Here is a 19,888-nt window from a genome sequence, read left to right on the forward strand (position 1 = left end):
ATGAGATCCTGTCTCAAATAAATAAATAAATAAATAGATAGATAGATAGATAGATAGATAGATAGATAGATAGATAGATAGATAGATAAACAAACAAACAAACAAACAAACAAATAAATAAAATGATAGATAGATAGATAGATAGATAGATAGATAGATAGATAGATAGATAGATAGATAGATAGATAGATCCTCTAACACTTTGGTGAGATGTTAGTGATGTTGAAGAAGTATAAGGTAGTCTTTCTAAAATTAATAAGGTTCCTAAAGAAAAGTTGAAAGACTTTGGGTCCTACAAGCATACCAGCTCTAGTATGTACTGACTTTGATGGGAGCCCATCAAGACAACACCTGGAGAGACAGTTTAGAAAAATATGCAACTGCTGTCTGATTAAATACGCATTTGAAAAATGATGTGAAGAATTGGAATTAGCTCAATCAATCCTTGCTATTGTGAATATGATCTGGGTATGTCCCTCTAAAGTTCATTGCTGGAAGCTTAGTCCCCACTGTGATAGTGTTGAAGTTGTGGAACTCAAATTGGTGGGTCTTCTAGCAGAAGGTAACTGAGTCATGGGTGCATGATTTCTAGACGAGATTAATGCTTATTAGAGTACTTGTATAAAATGCCATCCCAATAACTTGACCAGTTACATGTATAGCTACTTCTCATTCTATTTCTTTGCCATATTGTGACATAGTTATGGGGAACTCATCATAGATGAGATGGAAAGATGAGACCACCTAATCTTGACCTTTCAGCCTCCAAAACTGTAAGCTACACAAATTTCTTTTCTTTAAAAAAAATACCAAGTCTCCAGTATTTTATTATAGCAACAAACTGGACTGATAAAATTCCTTAACACAAATTAAGTCATATAATTGAACATTAAGTACATAGGGTCAAACATAACTTGAAATAAATTCCATTGATGTATGTACCATCCTTAACACCCAGTTTCCTAATCTGTAAAATTGGACTGATAATTATACTAAATTAATAAATTTATCACAGAGACTAAATAAAACAAGATCCTGTATATATAAGCCAGTCATTGTAGTGCTTGGCATAGGGTAAGCACCCCATCAATAGTAAAAATTGATATTATTAATAATATTATTAAAATTCAGAATTCATAAAGCATAAGCCATATTTGTACATGTTAAACATCAAAGAGCCCAGATATCATGAATCTAAATCTATGGTCTCTGTATCTGAATAGGAATCATCTTACAAGGTCACAAATAACAGTGCTAGCCCCAAGAACACTAGCTTATTAACACTGGTAGTAACAAAAAGTTAATCAAGCAGGGCAAGGCATTTACTACAATTCAGGTCTAGTAGTTATATATATATATATATATATATATATATATATATATATATATATATATATATATATATATATATATATATATCAAGATTACCTTTTATTTATGATGAAAATAACAAGTTAGTTCCTAAATAGGAAAAATAGGCAAGTGAAAGAAGTCATAGCATAGGTTGACCATAAGGAAGGGCTAAAGGACTTCATTATGTCTAGTTTCAGTCAAGTTGGGGTATTGTTGTTTGGGAGTTTTTTGTTGTTTCTGTTATTTTGGGTTTGGGGTGGTTTTTTGTTTGTTTTGGCAACACATACTTTTCTGGAACCTAAACTTTCCTGAATCATTAATTTATTCTGCTTTAATAAATAATTTCTATCAGTGTGCAAAATAAACAAAACGATTTCTCAAGAACTACTGTTCTTCCTATTCTTGTCCAAATTCTTTGTTCTTTATCAATGGAAAAATCATCAAATTATTTGTCTATAGTTGTCTTAGTTAGGGTTTCATTGCTGTGAAGAGACACCATGACCACAGCAACTCTTATAAAAGAAAACATCTTATTGGGGCTAGCTTACAGTTCGGAGGTTTAGTCCATAATTGTCACAGCAGAAAGCATGGAGTCACTCAGGCAGACATGGTACTGGAGAGATAGCTGAGAGGTCTATATCCAGATTGGCAAGCATCAGGAAGAGAGTGAGCCACTGGACCAGGCTTGGGCTTCTGAAACCCCATACCCACAATTACACACTTCTTCCAACAATGCCACACCTCCCAATAGTGCCACTCCCTATGATCCTATGGGGGCCATTTTCATTCAAACTACCACAACAGTCATCAACTTTACTTCTTTACCTCTGTTTCTGAACTCATTCCAAATGAGCTTATATTAATAAAATCTCACCAAAATGCTTTCGCTGAGCTTATCTGGCTTCCATGTTACTTACTATGGTAGAAGTGTCTGTGTTCTCATCTTATTCAGATACTATCTCACGTTCAACTTTATTAATCATGCTCTTCTCTTTCGTGAAACACATTTTTCTCTTACCTTCTGAACATCATATACACTGGGTCCCTTCTTAATCTCACTGGGCCTTCCTTCTCACTTCTCCTTACTACTTTTATATCCCAGGACACCTTTCCTTTCCATTTATAGACGCTCACAGGAACATTTTACTTGGCCTCATAGATTTTACACAGACCATCCACATGCACTGAGTTCCATCATTTTAACTACATTTCTCAATTCAAAATTGACATATCAAACTACATAGCTGACCTCATCCCTTGCGTGTTCAGTTGGCATCTAGAACTTGATGTCAAAAAGGGAGTTCCTGGTCCATGCATTAATACATGCATCCAACCCTTAAACTCTCTTCCACTTCAAGAAAGAAGCCCCTAAATGAAGTCCTTCTTGATACTTCTCCTTTCCTAAGGCCTTGTATCCAGTTTATCATAGCTTCACATTATTTCCTCCTTGGGAACATAGCCCATCTCCATCTACTTCCTTCCACATTCACTGATAACACTGCATTCCAATTCTCTTTCTCAGTTAGCATGTAAAACAATGGCTTTTGTTACTGCTCTTGACTGATTTACCACCACAACATCCTGCCCCTGTACATTTTTGTGAACCATCTTCCCAGTATAGCCAGGGTCATTCTTTTAAAATATGTTAGATAATTGAATTTCCCAAAAGACACTTGATAGATTTACACTATTACTCTCAGAATAAAAGTGAAACACTTTATCACACACAACTAGTCACTATATGATCCATCTCTACCCATTTCATCCCATAGTACTCTTTCTTTATCATCATACTTTAACTATTATGCCCTCTCTGTTCCACTGATATAGCACACTTGCATTTCCTCTATGAATGCTTTTCTTACAGATTTTATTTAGCTGAGTTCTCAGCTTGATGTCACTAAGTGTTATTCTTCATCATGATACCTTATGCCTTTTACTTTAACACTTCCCATTATCGAACATTTTCTTCTTGCTTTATTATCCATCACCTCCCATACTAAACTACACTGTAAGCTATACAAGAATAGGGAACTTGGGGCTGGAGAGACAGGTCAGTGGTTAAGAGCACTGTCTTCTCTTCCAGAAGACCTAAGTTCAGTTCGCAGTACATACATGTTGACTCACAACCACCTGTGATTCTAGTCCCGGGAGATCCAATGCCCTCTTCTAACCTCCACAGGCACTGTGTAAACATGGTGCATATACAGACATGCACATAAAAACTTCATAGGCATAAAGTAAAAATAAATAAATCTTTTTAAAAAGAAGAATAGGGAACTTGTCAGTATTGCTCAAAACTGTATTTCTTGTCACTAAAATAGTATTTAACACAAAGAAATCTCCATGAATCCAGAATTTTGTTATTTTTGTGGATATAATTTTATATCCTGTAATAGTCCCTGAAATATGTTAAGTACTGAATATTCAATAACTAAATAAATGCAGGAACTCTGTCTTGATTGATCCATGTCTATGTTAATACTGGCCAAGTTCTCATTCTTACCAATCATTTGTCTTAAGCAAAATAATATATAAAGTGCAAGCTTTTAAAAAATCCTATGGCCAAAACAGAAGGTCATTCCATGGTGACTATTACAAAACACCCAACGTAACCTAAAGAAGCAGGATTTATTTGGTTCATTTCAGTCTGTAGTCAACGGCTCCATGGACTCTGGGCCTATGATGAGGCAGAACATCATACATCATTGTGGTTGTGGGAGCACGGGGAGAAAGAGGTTGTTCACCTAACAGTAGACAGGAGTAAGAAAGGGAGGGTGAAACCTGGGATCAGTTATAATCCTCAAAGGTATACCTCCAGTGACCTGCTTCCTCCCTATTTAGTCTCAACCTCTTAAGGTATATACCACCTCACAAACCGGTGACATTGTCTGGGGACCAAGCATTCATATGATCTCATTCAAACCATAACCTTCTGCCTTTGGCTCCCAGAGGTCCAGAGCCATCTCATAGTACCAAATGCATTCAATTCAAGAGTCTCTGCGGTATTAACAGTTCCAACACTGTTAAAAGTTTAAGTCCAGTTTTCCCTGAGAGTCAAGGCAATCTCTTAACCATAAGCATCCATAAGAATAAAAATAAAATAAAAGCAGGTTATGTACTTCCAACATTCTCATTCTAAAAGAAGAAAAGAGGAGAACAAAGAAGGATCACAGCAAACCAAGACTGAAACCCAGCAAGGCAAACATTAACTCGTGTACCACCACGTGTGGTGTCAGGAAAGACGATGCTACAATGTGAACTCACTCCAAAGGGCTGGGCAGTCACAGCTCTTTGACACTGCTGTTTGCAGCTCACACGATCTCTCTATTGAGTTGCCTCTACTCACTGTATGCAGCTTTCCTTTGCAGACACTCTACATTCCTGGCATTTTCTCCATTATATCTTGGGCTTTGTTCTCACAGCTTCCTGTGTCACCAGAGACTGTCTGCCACACAGTCTAGCCTCTCATCCCTTCCTTTAAAACCTGAATGGAGCTGGGCAGTGGTGGCACACGCCTTTAATCCCAGCACTTGGGAGGCAGAGCCAGGTGGATCTTTATGAGTTCGAGGCCAGCCTGATTTATAGAGCGAGATCCAGGACAGGCACCAAAACTACACAGAGAAGCCCTGTCTCAAAAAACCAGGAAAAAAAGCTGAATGGAAGCCTCCATTAGCTTGCATTTTGCATACCTAGAAAAGCAGCATCATATGGATGTTGCCAAGGTCTCTTGCCTCTTCTGGAACACAGCTGAGGTGGTATCTGAGTTTCTAGGGAGCTGATCTCAAGGAAACACTTCCATAAGCACCCCTGTGAGAGTGTGACATCATGGAGCTATTGTCTCAAAGAAAAGTCATTCAAAAATAAATTTTTTTAAAAAAAATGCCTTTATAACCATGATCTTTTAATGGATATGATCTACCAGTCATCCTGATATGTCCCCAAAAGAATCCATATACATCCATACATATGTATATGTCAACAATTGAAGACAGAGAGGTCATGAATTTGAGAGAGAGCACAGGGTGAAGTACATGGGAAGGCTTGGCTGGAGGAAAGGGAAGGGGGAAATGATGTAATTATATTTTAATGTCAAAGGGAAAACAGTTTTCTCCAATGGAGTGTCACTGTATAGGTCCTCCATACTCCAGGTCAGGCTCCATTCCCAGGAGTATTTGACCAACAGAAAACAGACTCCATGTTTTAGCTGTGTGCATTTTGGTTTGGCCTTTTTAAAAATCTTATTATTTTTTGCTTGATTGTTTTAATTTTTGTTTTGTTGTAGGGTTTGGTTTTTTTTAGGTGAGAGAGAACATAAAGTTGGGTGGGTAGGGAGGTAGGGAGGACCTGGGAGGCACTGGGAGGTAAGATTATGATCAAAATATATTGTATGAAAAAATTAATAAAAAAGAAAACTTAAAAAATAAAATTAAAAGCAAAACAATCATTTGTAGCAGAAAATAAATAAATGTTCAAGGTCTATTAAAAAATTCAGTCTCTTAACTATAGATTCTTGTAAAAATCCAAACTAAATTACATACTTTATTATTCCAAGAGGGAAGAACCAGGACACAGTTACAATCAAACAAAAGCAAACTCAAAATTCATCAGTGTACAAAGCTCAGTGTCTGACATCTGGGACTCACTCATGATCTTCTGAGCTCCAAAGGGCTTGGTAGTCCTACTCCTCTGGCTCTGCCATCTTCAACGCACCCAGCTTGTCTCATAAGCTCATGCTAACTCTGCCCCATATTTGCTACTATCCTTGGTGGTCATCCCACATAGTCCTGTCATCTCTAACATCCTGGGGTCTCCACTACAACTCAGGGTGCACCTTCACCAATGACCTTTCCTGATCTACTCAGGGACTCCCCCTCTGCCACATAATGCCAAGCCTCAGCTTCTATGACCCCTTCATGCCTTCAAAAAAGTACCATGTAGGAGACTCTTATACATTATTTGCCAAGTTCTACTGCCATTTCTATTTGAAGCTTTGACACTCCCTCCCCTATATCACAGCTTCTTTGTGCTGACCCCAGGGAAATACATCCCAGAAGATTTTTGCCTCAATGATGCTAGTCTATTATGAATTACAGCTTATTCTTCAGCCCAAGTTAGAGATCATCTATTGTTCCAGGAAAGCAAACGTTTCATTTCCACAAATTCTTCATTTAAAATGTCACACGAATGGCCCTGAGAGAATAGCCGCTTCCCTCTGAAATTTCACAAATCAGACCTCTATCAACACTTGCATCTTTCTCAATAGTCCTACCTTCCAAACTCCCATAACAGCAACTTATCATACTCTGAGTGCTTCCAGGCCAATGTTCAAAATGCTTCTACAATTCTGCCCCACTCTCAAAAAGAAAGGTCATGTCTATCACAGGAATGCCACATGCACCTAGTACTAGTTTCTGTCCTAGTTTACTTCTTTCTTCTGTGGTAAAAGCATGACAAAAGAAAAAACTGGGGGAGAAAAAGTTCATTTCATCTTACATCTCTATTGATTCTAGTTCCATGGTGAGACAGAACATTACAGTGGCAGAGGTGTGACACAGAGTAGGCAATTCAGCTCATGGTGAACTAAAAGGAGAGAAGGGACTAGAGACAAGGAATCAGGGATCAGGGACTAGGGACCACGGATCATGGATCACCTTCAAAGAAACCACCAGCATGCTACTTCCTCTCACTAAACCCTACATCCCAATGTTTTCAGGGATAGCATGACCAGCTAGAGACCATGTATTCAATACAGGAGCCTGTTAGAGAGGCCTCATAGTCAAGCCATAACACATAAGCTTAGCTCCTTCTCCACTTTTATTATTAATCCTTTTCTTTTTAAAGGTATAAGTTCTAGTCTCTTTCTAGTAACTCTAGAAACAAGTCTGCACATTCATCTACAACCACCAGAGGTACAGTACTTAAAACTTCCTCATACCATCCCTGGATATTATCACACTGACAATTTCAGAATGACTGATTTATGCTTCTCCTGGAAGCATTGGCATCTAAAGAACATTAGTCACGTTAGATGCAATATGCTATGGGGAATGACACTGTCATCACAATAGTTATAAATTTGCCAGTGATATGACCTCTCCTTCCACCTGTGGGTAAAGATGAAGAGTTACATACACATTCATTTACTTTCATCTCCTTCCAAACGCTCACTTCAACAATAGTATGGAAATTTGCTTTCACTGGGCAGGAGATTTTAAGAACTTTATGTAGAGAATTTGACTCACACAAAGACCTCATGTATTGACATTGGAGTTTTCTAAACTATATAGCTTAAGTTACACGATTCTATTGTGAAAGGTACAGACTTCAAGCCCCAAATATTTGAATAAGCTTTCACTATTAAATGTGTGACAAATTTAAGAATCTGTAGTTAACATGAGCAGAATATTACCATGAAAACCCAGCCTTTCCTGTTATTGATTTAGGAAGTAGAGGAAATACATGGTACAGAAAACTACAATAAATATTGTCAATGAACTAAGGGAAGATGTCTAAAAATCTAACAAACAAGAACAGTATGCTATTTAAAAAGAAAATTCAGTTAATAATTCTGATCTCTTTGACCAGATATGTGTCTCTGCACTAACCACTACCCACTACAAAAAGAAGCTTCTCTGACCAAGGCTCAGAGCAGCACAAATCTGTGAGTATAAACAAAATTATTTAGAAGGCACTTGGACAACATGGCCATTTAGCAAAGCAACAGTAGGTTCCCCATCCCCCAAGGCCTATGACCTCCCCAGACACAAGTCAAAATTCCAGCATGAATAGGGGAGGGGCTTCTAAGGTCCCACCTCTAGATAAGGAGTTATTGGCAGTTGATGACAGCTGGGGAGGAAGAGTTGCTTTTCTTTTAGTGTATGGCCACTGGTAAATTGTGTATGCTGCAGAGGATGGCTCCACATTCATGCACACATTTGCAGCACCAACTAGTTGTGCTGCAAATGTGTGCATTTTAAAGTGAATAAAGGAGGATATGAGGTTGGGAGGAAGACATATTGTATGACCCCATGGGAGAGGAAAGGAGTCAGTGGGTTCGTTAATCTACGCTTTCATCCTATCATATCTATATCATATCTCCTTTTCTTCTTTAGAAAGAGATTGCATTTATAATCAACCTGATTTAAATAAATATTGGTTTTTCTCTGTCCCACACCAGAGGGCTCTTCTGATTTGGGACACAAGAATCTCTTAACCTTTTCTTTTAGTAATATGCTTGACTTTAGAGAAGGAGTGAGCCAATTCCATCTCCAAAGCCAGCTTGGTATATTTGGGAATTTGGGCGTAGCCTCTCTTAGTACTTCCTGCTGGATGGGGTCGCTGTATCTTATAGGGACACAAAGAAAATTTTAGGATTATGGAGTAGTCCATGAGGGTGTATCGTCTGAGCCAGTTGCCTTGAAACCGTTCTGGACGTTGGATCATCTGGGCCATGGTGTCATCGGAGACCTTTCAGGGGGTCTTGGCTGGTCAAACCTGATGTATCTTAATCTGGAACAAATCCATAGCCTCTTGTTTTCTGTGGAAACAAAAGCAGAGCCTCCTTTCCAAAGCAACATATCCTTAGATCCAAATTTTGAAATCAAGATACCTTTAAAATAGACATATTGGTTTACTCAGCAGCTTTTACAATCAAATGTCTTTCTGCAGTCAAAAATATCAAAGACAACACAATCCAGATTCTCTGTGTAATATCCATCTTTACACGGCTTATATTTTATATTACTTTTACTGTCTCTTTAAAGACTTTATTTTTAAAAGCTATCTTTTTTATATAACTGTATATATTCCTTTTTCTCTCTCTTACAAGCTTACATACATTTTTACACACATTGTAAACTATTTTATCTAAATCTGCCTTATTGTGAACCTATTGTTTTAAAGTGCAGCATTTCTAAGACTGAAATGGCTGCTGTGGCTGGTGGCTCCCACCACCTCAGTTTCCCAACATGGTGGTGGTACAATTTCCGCCAGCTCTGGGAGCCATCAACTCTCAGAAACAGTGGGTCTATGCTTCTATCAAAGCAGCATGTAGCCCAGAAACCTCTTTTTTTTTGTACTAGCAAAGGCTAAATCCACCATGCAGTGTAATGTGCCACTGGCAGATGCTTCATTCCTGTCATACTGCAAGTCAAGCGCGCATGCCAGGAACCTGCCATAGTAGCTCAAACCCGCAGGCTGCTGCTAACTTGAGAGAGACAACTAGGAAGCTATTTTTAGCTCTGTTTTGGAATCTTATTTCTCAGGTTTTAGGTGGAAACTCTTGCCCCATATTGGGCGCCATTTCTAGCTGGAGAGTTTCTCTCCAGCTCCCACCAAGCTCCGGCAGTCCCATAGCCCACTTATAAAATAAACACACAGACTTTTATATTATTTAAACTGTTTGACCTAATGGTTCAGGCTTCTAGCTATCTAGTTCTTACATCTTAAATTAACCCATTTCTATAAATCTATACCTTGCCACATGGCTCGTGGCTTACCAGTATTTTACATGTTGGTATTCATGGTGGTGTCTGGTAGCGTCTCTTGACTCAGCCTTCCTGTTTCCAGAATTCTCTTCTCTGCTTGTCCCACCTATACTTCCTGCCTGGCTACTGGCCAATCAGCATATTATTTATACAGAGTGATATCCACAGCAAATGTCTCAGCACTTGCCCCAGTTTGGGGGATGGGTAGAGGCCATATGATCTTAAGAATCTCCTAGACAACAGGAAATAAGAAGATTGTCTATTAGGCACATATCTATGGCACCTCAGAATCCCTAGTCAGTTTCATTGTCAAGTGTGTTCTCTTTCAAAGTCAGCCAATAAGAACTAGAAGTGATGACTGCTTCTTCAAATATGAAGAAGGCAATAAAATAATTTGAGAAACACAGAATTTAGGAACCATGATCTCACCAGAGGGACACAATAATAATCCAATAAGCAACTCCAAAGAAATGGAGTTCTAAAAACTGCCTGACTAAAAAACTTAAATGATTGGTTTAGACAACTTGGTAAGCTAAAAGATAGCACAGAAAAAAAAACTGACCAAAATCAGAAAAAAATTATACTTAAACAGAATGGAAAACTCAATAAAGAGATAAAATGCTTTTTAAACTAAAAAAAAAATCAGAAATTTCAAAGCTGAAGAAAACAATGAATGGAATAAAATTCAAAGGTGAGTGCATTCACCCACTCAAGAAAAAAAAAGTCATTTGTGATATCCACATAGAGAAGAAAAAAAGTAATGTCAACAGAGAAAGGGAATGATGGGACACCATCAACAGATAACATATACTGATTCAACCCAAAGAGTATTTACTTGAATTCATCATACTCAAATTCTCAACAGTAAAAACAGTATTTTTAAAGCATGAGAAGGTTCATACAATAAGACCTTTGTAAGAATAGAAATATTGGAATTTTGATGGGAATTGCATTAAATCTGTAGATTGTTTTTGGTAGGATGGCCATTTTTACTATGTTAATCTTACTGATCCATGAGCATGGAAGGCCTTTTCATCTTCTGATTATATCTTCTTAATTTCTTTCTTCAAAAACTTGAAATTATTATCATACAAGACTTTCACTTGCTTGGTTAGAGTTACCCCCAAGGTATTTTACATTATTTCAGGCTATTGTGAAAGGTGTTGTTTCCCTGATTTCTTTCTTAGTCAATTTGTCATTTGTATATAGGAAGGCTATGGATTTTTTTAATTAATCTTGTATCCAGCCACTTTGCTGAAAGTGTTTATCATCTGTAGGAGTTCCAATGGAATTTTTAGGGCCACTTACTATACTATCATATCATCTGCAAATAGTTATACTTTGACTTCTTCCTTTCCAATCTGTATCCTCTTGATCTCCTTCAGTTTTCTTATTGCTCTAGCTAAAACTTCAAGTACTATATTGAATGGATAGGGAGAGATTGGACAGCCTTGTCTTGTCCTTGATTTTAGTGGAATTGCTTTGAGTTTCTCTCCATTTAACTTGATGTTGGCTATAGGCTTGCTGTAAATTGTCTTTATTGTGCCCTTTGTATCCCCACTCTCTCCAAGACTTTTATCATGAAGGGGTATTGGATTTTGTCAAAGAATTTCTATATCTAATGAAATGATTGTGTATGGTTTTTCTTTCAGTTTATTTATATGGTGGATTACATTTACTGATTTTTGTATGGTAGATCATCCCTGCATCCCTGGGATGAAGCCTAGTTGATCACAGTGGACAATCTTTTTGATGTGTTTTCAGATTCAGTTTGTGAATATCTTATTGAGTATTTTTCCATTTATGTTCATGAGAGAAACTGTTTTCTAATTCTCTTGTTTTATTGAGTCTTATTGCAAACCCCATCAAAATTCCAACAAAATTCTTTACAGACTTTGAAAGGACAGTTCTCAACTTCATATGGAAAAAGGAAAATCCTCAGGTAGCTAAAACAATCCTGAACAATAAATGAACTTCCAGAGGTACCACCATCCCTGATTTCAAGCTATAGTAATAAAAACCTCATGGTTTTGGCATAAAAACAGATATGATCAATAGAATGAAACTGAAGACCCAGACAAAAAATCCACACACCTATGAATGCCTGATTTTTTTTTATAAAGAAACCAGAAATACACACTGGAAGAAAGAAAGCATCTTCAACAAATGGTGTTGGTCAAATCAGATGCCTGCATGTAGAAGAATGCAGATAGATCCATATTTATCACCCTGCACAAAACTCAGGACCAAGTGGATCAAAGACCTCAAAATAAAACCAGACACACTAAACCTGATAGAAAAGAAAGTGGCCAATAGACTTGAACACATTGGTATGGGAGACAACTTCCTGAACAGAACATCAATAGTGCAAGCACTGAGATTGACAATTAATAAATAGGCCCTCATGAAACGAAAAGCTTCTGTAAGGCAAAGGACACTGTTGCTGTGGTATGTATCTCTGTACACTGTGAATATGTGTTGCTCTGATTGGTTGTTAAATAAAGCTGCCTATGCCATTGGCCTATGGCAGGGCATGATGGAGCCAGGCATGAAAATCCAAGAGAGATAGTGGGAGGAGAAAGGAGAGGAAAGAGATGCCAGCTGCTGTCAAAGGAACAACAACATGCCAGCAGACCAGTAAGCCATGGAACATGTGGCGAAACATAGATGAATAGAAATGGGTTAATTTAAGATGAAAGAGATAGATAGCAAGAGGCCTGTCATAGACCATGCAGTTATTAAGTAATATAAGCCTCTGTGTGTTTACTTAGGACCTAGTGGCTGCAGGACATTGTTGGGAGGGATTTGTCCCAACTGCAGGGCCAGGCAGGACCAGAGAAACTTCTGGTTACACACCATCATTCTGACCAAGTGTCAGCCTACAGAATGGAAAAATATTTACCAACTCCACATCTGATAGAGAACTAATATCCAGAATATATAAAGAACTCAAGAAACTAGATATCAAAAAACCCCCAAATAATCCAACTTTAAAATGGGGAATGGGTCTAAACAGAGTATTTGCAATGGAGCAATCACAAATGGCTGACAAACACTTAAAAAAATGTCCAACATCCTTAGCCATCTAAGGCATGGAAATGAGAATCAGAACTACCTTTCGATTCCATCTTACACCTGTTAGAATGGCTAAGATTAATTACACAAGTGACAGTTCATGCTGGTGAAGATGTGGAGCAAGGGGAACACTCCTCCATTGCTGATGGGAGTGCAAACTTATACAGCCACTACGGAAATCAATATGGTGGTTCCTCAGAAAACAGAATAGATCTACCTCAAGACCCAGTTAGATCACTCTTGGGCATATATCCAAAGGATGCTCAATCATACCACAAGGACATTTGCTCAACTATGTTCATGGCAGCTTTATTTGTAATATTCAGAAAGTGGAAACAACCTAGATGTCCCTCAACTGAAGAATGGATAAAGAAAATGTGGTACATTGATACAATGGAGTATTACTCAGCTGTTAAAAAATGACATCATGAAATTTGCAGGCAAATGGATGGAACTAGGAAAAAAATCATCCTGATTGAGGTAACCCAGAACCAAAAAGACAGATATGGAATGTATTTACTTATAAGTGGATATTAGCTGTTGAGTAAATGATAAGCAAACTACATTCCATAGACCCGGAAAGGTTAGTTACAGAGAACAGCTCCAGGAAAGGATATATGAATCTACATGGGAAGGAGAATAGAATATTGCAGGTGGATTGGGTAGGGATGGAAGTGGGAGGGATCAGGTGAGGGGGGGTTGAAGGGAGAGAGTGTGAGGAAAAACAGCTGGAATTGTCGGGGGCAATATAGAAATCTAGTGCAGTGGAAACTTCCTGGAATCTATGAGGGTGACCCTAGTGAAGACTCTTCATAATGGATGATAGGGAGTCTAAACTGGCCATCTTTTGTAACCAGGCAAGGCTTCCAGTGGTAAGACAAGTTACATTCAGTTGAGTTGTTGGCTGAGGACTAGTTGCATTTAATTGAGTCATTGGCCTAGGGGGTCCCATGGAGATCCATAAACAACACAGGTTGATGTTAGGACCAAGGGTTGCTCTTCACAAACTGACAGTGGGGCCCCATTGCTGAGGACAACATTCACACAGCCCATTTGACTTAGAGGGGTCGAGCTGGTCCCTGCATTGAGCCTTCACTGTATGTTCTAGTCTCTTTTGTGCAGGAAGATACTCTACTGGCTACAGAAAGAGAAACCTGCATACCAACCCAGCCACAAAACCTTCAACCTACAATCTGTCCTGCCTGCAAGATGTGCTGGACCAATGGTGGCTCAGAACTTGTGGGAGTGATCAAGCAATGTCTAGTTTAGCTTGAGGCCAATGCCACAAGAGAGGTCCTATGCCCTACACTGCCTGGATGGCCAGGAACTGGAGACTGGCTAGCCCAGAGACCTCCGATAGAACCAAGCACAACTCCTAAAAAAATGAAATGATTCCTAATGATATTCTGCTATACTCACAGATCAGTGCCTTGTCCAGTCATCATTACAGAGGCTTCCTCCAGCAGCAGATGGGAGCAGGTGCAGAGACCCACACATTTTGTGGACAGTGTGTGTAAATTGGAGGTCTTCATCAAGTCTATCCCCTAGGAGCTCACAAAAGAGGGGGAGGAAAGATTGTAGGAGTCATAGGGGAAGGACACAATGAGAACACGGCCCACTGAATCAACTAAGTGGGGCTCACATGGGTTCACAGAGACTGAAGCAGCAAGCACAGGACCTGCAAGGGTCAGCACCAGGTCCTCTGTGTATATGCTATGGCTGTTAGCTTGGTGTTTTTGTGAGACTCTAACTGAGGGAAGAAGCATTTCTCTGACTCTTTTGTCTGCTCTTGGGACTCTCCTCCTATTGCTTTGTCTAGCCTTGGTGTGAGGACTCTTGCCTTGTTCATTGTATCTTGTTTTATCATATTTGGTTGTTGCTCCTGGAGGTCTGCTCTTTTCTGAAGGGAAATGGAAGGGGAGTAGATCTATGGAAGAGAGGAGGTGGGGGGAGCTGGGAAGTAGAGGGAGGGGAAAGTGTGGTTAGAATGTATTGTATGAGAGAAGAATCTATTTTTGATTAAAAAAAGAATAGAAGTAAATTTCTCTATGGAAACCTCAGAGACTAGGAAAGAATGAGTTGACAGATTAAAAGTACTAAAAGAACAAAACAACCAGCAAAAAAATACATTTACTCGTAATACTCTCCTTTAGAAATTGAGAAGCTAGAAAACCTTCAAATTCTAAAGATTTTTTTCAACCTGAAATGAAAGAATACCAATGGTACATGAAATATATGGAAGTAAACAACACACATGTAAAGTTAAGTATAGACTTGAGTTTAGACTATCCTATACTGTAAGGGTAGTGTATAAATAATTTTCAACTGCAGTATTAAAGATAAATGATCAAAGAGTTAAATATGGGCACAATAACTTGTTAATGAATATATAATATAATCAGGAGTAAACTGTGGCATCAGTAACATAAAATATTGGGAAAGCAGAAGTAAAAATGTAGTTTATACAATTAAAAAAGTTATCAGCTCAAAATATTTTATGTAAGTTTTGTGGTCACCAATACATAAAAGTTTCTCTCTCTCTCTCTCTCTCTCTCTCTCTCTCTCTCTCTCTCTCTCTCTCTCTCTCTCTCACACACACACACACACACACACACACACACACACACACACACACTAAAGAAAAACAAAATCAAAATATACCACCACAAAGGAAAATAGCAAGATAGGAAGAGAAATAAAAAACTATACCTTGTCAGAAAATAGCAAAATATCAACATATGATAGTTACCTACAGAAGTTACATCAGGTGGTGGTGGCACACACTTTTAATCTCAGCATTTAGGAGACAGATGCAGGTAGATCTCTGTGAATTCAAGGCTCACTACAGACTGAGTTCCATAACAGTCAGGGCTACACAGAGAAACCCTGTCTCAGAAAGAAGGAAGAAGAAAAGGAGGAGGATGGAGGAGGAGGAGGAAGAAGACAAAGAAGACAAAGACAAAGATGTAGAAAAGAGAAGACAAAGAAGGAGGAGGTGGAGGAGAAGGAAGAGGAGGAGGAAGAAGAAGAAGGGGAAGAAGTTGTTACATCAGTACTTTGATAGTTAATATGATTTCAGTCTTGTAATCTTCAAAGTAAAAAAGACAGTGACTGAAAATATTTTAAACGGTTCAATATGCTGTCAATAGGCGACTGAACAGCTTTGAAGTTGAAAAGGATTAGAAAAAGTTATGCCATTCAAGTGACAACCAAAACAAAGGTAACTACTATGTTTACATCAGTGAAAACCTGTTATGAGAGATGGAGACAACCATTATATAATAAGGAGGTTAATTGTTCAAGAATATCCAGGAATCATAATACATGTCCACCCAACATCAGGATGCCTAAATATGGTAAGTAAATTTTAATAGATTTGAAGGGAGAGATAAACTGCAGTGCTACAATAGGAAGAGGCTTCAGCATACTATCTTGGGAAATGGGCAGACCACTTAGACACAGAATCAAGGAAACAATGAAGCTGAACAAAACTGTAGATCAATGGACCTAACAAACAGGTATGTTAATATGTGGTCCAAAGGTAGCACAATATACATTCTTTTCAGCACACACACAACACTCTCAGGGTAGAACATATGTTAGAGCACAAAACAAGTCTCTCCAAGTCCAAGAAATCATATTAACTATTTTTTCTGACCACAGTGGTATAAAACAAGAAAATCAGTAAAAGGAGGAAAACTAAAAAATTCACACATATGTGCCTATTAAACAGCATGCTGCTGGAGAAGCAATAAGTCACAGAAGAAATCAAAAGGAAAACATTTTAAAACACTATCATCTTGAAACAAAATCAGAAGCACAGTGTACCAAAACTTATAGGATGCAGAAAAAGCAATTTGCTTAGAGCAGCAAATGCCTACATTAAGAAAAATTAAGAACTTATATAAGTAACCTAACTTGACACCCAGGAGAACTAGAAAGAAAAGAAAAAACAAATTAAGTCCCCAAGGCAGCAGAAATAAAGGGCCTAAAAGAACATTAATGCAGAGACAAAAAGCTTCTTACCAAGTAAAACCCAAGAAAAATAGATTCATCAGTAAATTCTACCAAACATTTAAAGAAAAATTAGAACCAACTGTTCTTATACATTTCCAAAAAAAGTCAAAGACAGATAAACATGTCCAATCTTGTCTTACAAGGCCAGAGTTACCCTGTTATCAAAACCAGGCAAGGGCATTACAAGAACAACATAGACCAACATCTCTCATGAACATAGACACAAAAGCCATCAACAAATCACTAGCAAACAAAACTAAACAGCACATCAAAAAGAGACACAAAACACTACTATGTGATGAAAAAAAATGTGGGATCTTTTTAGGCATGCTATTTTATTGTTAAACTACATTGACACCATTGCATTGTGCATATTGAACAACTAACAGCCAGGCATAGTTAAAATAAGCATATTATGATTTGACAAATGAGACTTATTGACAGCATAAAGTATAGCTTTGGAGTAAAGTTAATTGAAGGAATACTCTTATGTTGTGTCTTTGGGGAACCAACTTCAAAGGAACATTTGCCATACCAATCCCATCAGTGCCAGGAATTAACTGAACTAAAGGGAAGAATGGCAAGCAGTGTCACAGAGCTATAAGAAAGAATTTTCAGGATTAATTTTGTGATCTCCTCCCTCAGTGGGATAGCCAACGATCTTGGATGATCACAGAGCTGACTAACAAACCAATCGTGTTTATCAGAGGACTAAAATACACCAGTGTTGGCCTCAAAGTCCATCCACTATGAGAGACCCAAATCACCAACTACATCATTTATGCACTTCAGAAAATATAGTTCTGATATGGGCCAAAGAGACCTTGTTAATGGGAAGAAATTTCCATGCAAAGAGCAGCAAATTTGGAGTTCTGACTTCTTTAGGATATGATTCAACTAGATTCTTAGTTTCTTCCCATCCATGTGACTGATGCAATAACATTAGCCTAGAGTTACTTGGGGATCCCACACCTTTGAAAATCTAAATAAAAGGGAGACCTGGGGTAGGCAGTGTCTTAGTTCTTTTTCTATTGCTGTGATAAGACACCATGACCAAAGCAACTTATAGAACAAAGTTTATTTGATGCTTACAGTTTCAGAGGGTTAGAGCTGGTGACCATCATGGTGGGGAGCATGGCAGCAGGCATGGCATTGGAGCAGTAGCTGAGAGTTTACATCTTATCCACAAGCAAGAGGCAGGGGGAGAGGGAGGGAGAAAGGGAGAGAGCGAGACGGAAAGGAAGAGAGAGAGTAGGAGAGAGGGAGAAAGGGAGGGAAGGAAGAGAAGGAGAAAGGGGGAGAAGACAGAGCAAACTGGGAATGGCATGGGTTTTTGAGACCTCAAAGCTCCACCCCACCCCCAGTCACACACCTCCTCCAATGAGGCCACACCTCCTAATTCTTCCAAAATAGTTCCATCAACTAGAGAACAAGTATTCAAATATATTAGCTGATGGGGGCTGTTTTCATTCAATCTACTATATACAGTTTAAATAGAAAGCTTCTCTATTGGTACTTCAGTACAAGCCTCACAGTATAGACAATGCCTAAACATACATTAAAGCAAGACTAGAACATTGCCTACAGCAGTGATTCTCAACCTTTCTAATGCTGCAGTTCTTCATGTTATGGTGACCTCCAACCATGAACTTATTGTATTGCTACTTCATAACTGTAATTTTGCTATTGTTAGGAATTGCAATGTAAATATCTGATATGCAATTCCTTTGAGGGTCATGACCCATAGGTTCATAGGTTGAGAACCAGTGGCTTAGACTGAAATTGATGCCGGTCAACAAACCTCTTGACCCTCTTACAGCCTACACCGGCAGTTTGCAATTTGGGCTTTCAATGCCAACATAATCACCTTCTCCTGGCACTTAAAAAACACAAATCCCCAGGCATTCTTAGACCTACTTAAACACAAGCTCTGGAAGTAGTGCATAGCAACTTGTGTTTTAAGAAACCTTTCAGGTGATTCTGATAGGCACTCAAGTTTTGAACACACTGGCCCAGGGAAATAGTGTTTCTAAGTTCAAATACAGCCAATTCCTTTTCAACAGAGTAGAACAATACATCATGATTTATAGAGTCAAAATATTAGTTCTAAAGTGTGCATGCTGCTCAGGATCTTGCAGCATGTGATTCAAAATCTGAGAAGCCCTAATCTTGGCCCAGTCAATGAATAAGACTGCTGAACAATGCTACATATCTCACTGAAGTGCAAATGTTATAAAGCACTAATTTTCAGGGCTGCATGATTCTTGCAGCAGCATGCAGTTCTGATAGCAGTTGCTGGTCACCCACAGACAAGTAAGACATTCAGTCACCAAAAAAGATCTCCAGATACTTTCAATGTAAAGGTATATACACCTTACATTCTAGGTGGAAATATACTCCTTTAAGCACACTGTTATGCCCTGGATGTAGGTATGCTTCCAAAATTCATATGTTGGAACCTAATGATAGGATAGCATTAAGAAATGGGACCACTGGGAAGTGATTAAGACAAAAGGTCTCCAACTCAGTGAATGGGATTAGTGTCCCTGCACAAAAGGCTCAATCCAGATACCTTGACATCTCTTCTGCCATGAGAGTGCACAGAAACAGAACAACATCTTTAAAGCAAAGTGGACCCCCACCAGACACTGAAGCTACAGGCCTTGTTCTCCACAGCCTCCAGAATTATGAATGATTCATTTCCGCTGTTTATAAGCTACCCACTCTAAGGGGATATTTTTATAGCAGCCCAAACAAACTAAGACACATACCCACACCAAACAAATGAATATATAATTTAGGAAGAGTGAATGTGGTTCCACACAGAGGAAGGACGTTGAGGTGAAGGCCAATGGTCAGCAACAAATAATCAAAGGCAGTGGGTTTTCAACATGTAACTGCAGCTTAGCACAAAATCCTCCTTATGCACTTGGAACCAAACTCCCTGGAGCTCT

This window comes from Peromyscus californicus, unplaced genomic scaffold (genome assembly GCF_007827085.1).
Source record: "Peromyscus californicus insignis strain IS unplaced genomic scaffold, ASM782708v3 Scaffold_10__1_contigs__length_136768540, whole genome shotgun sequence".
Taxonomy (NCBI): domain Eukaryota; kingdom Metazoa; phylum Chordata; class Mammalia; order Rodentia; family Cricetidae; genus Peromyscus; species Peromyscus californicus.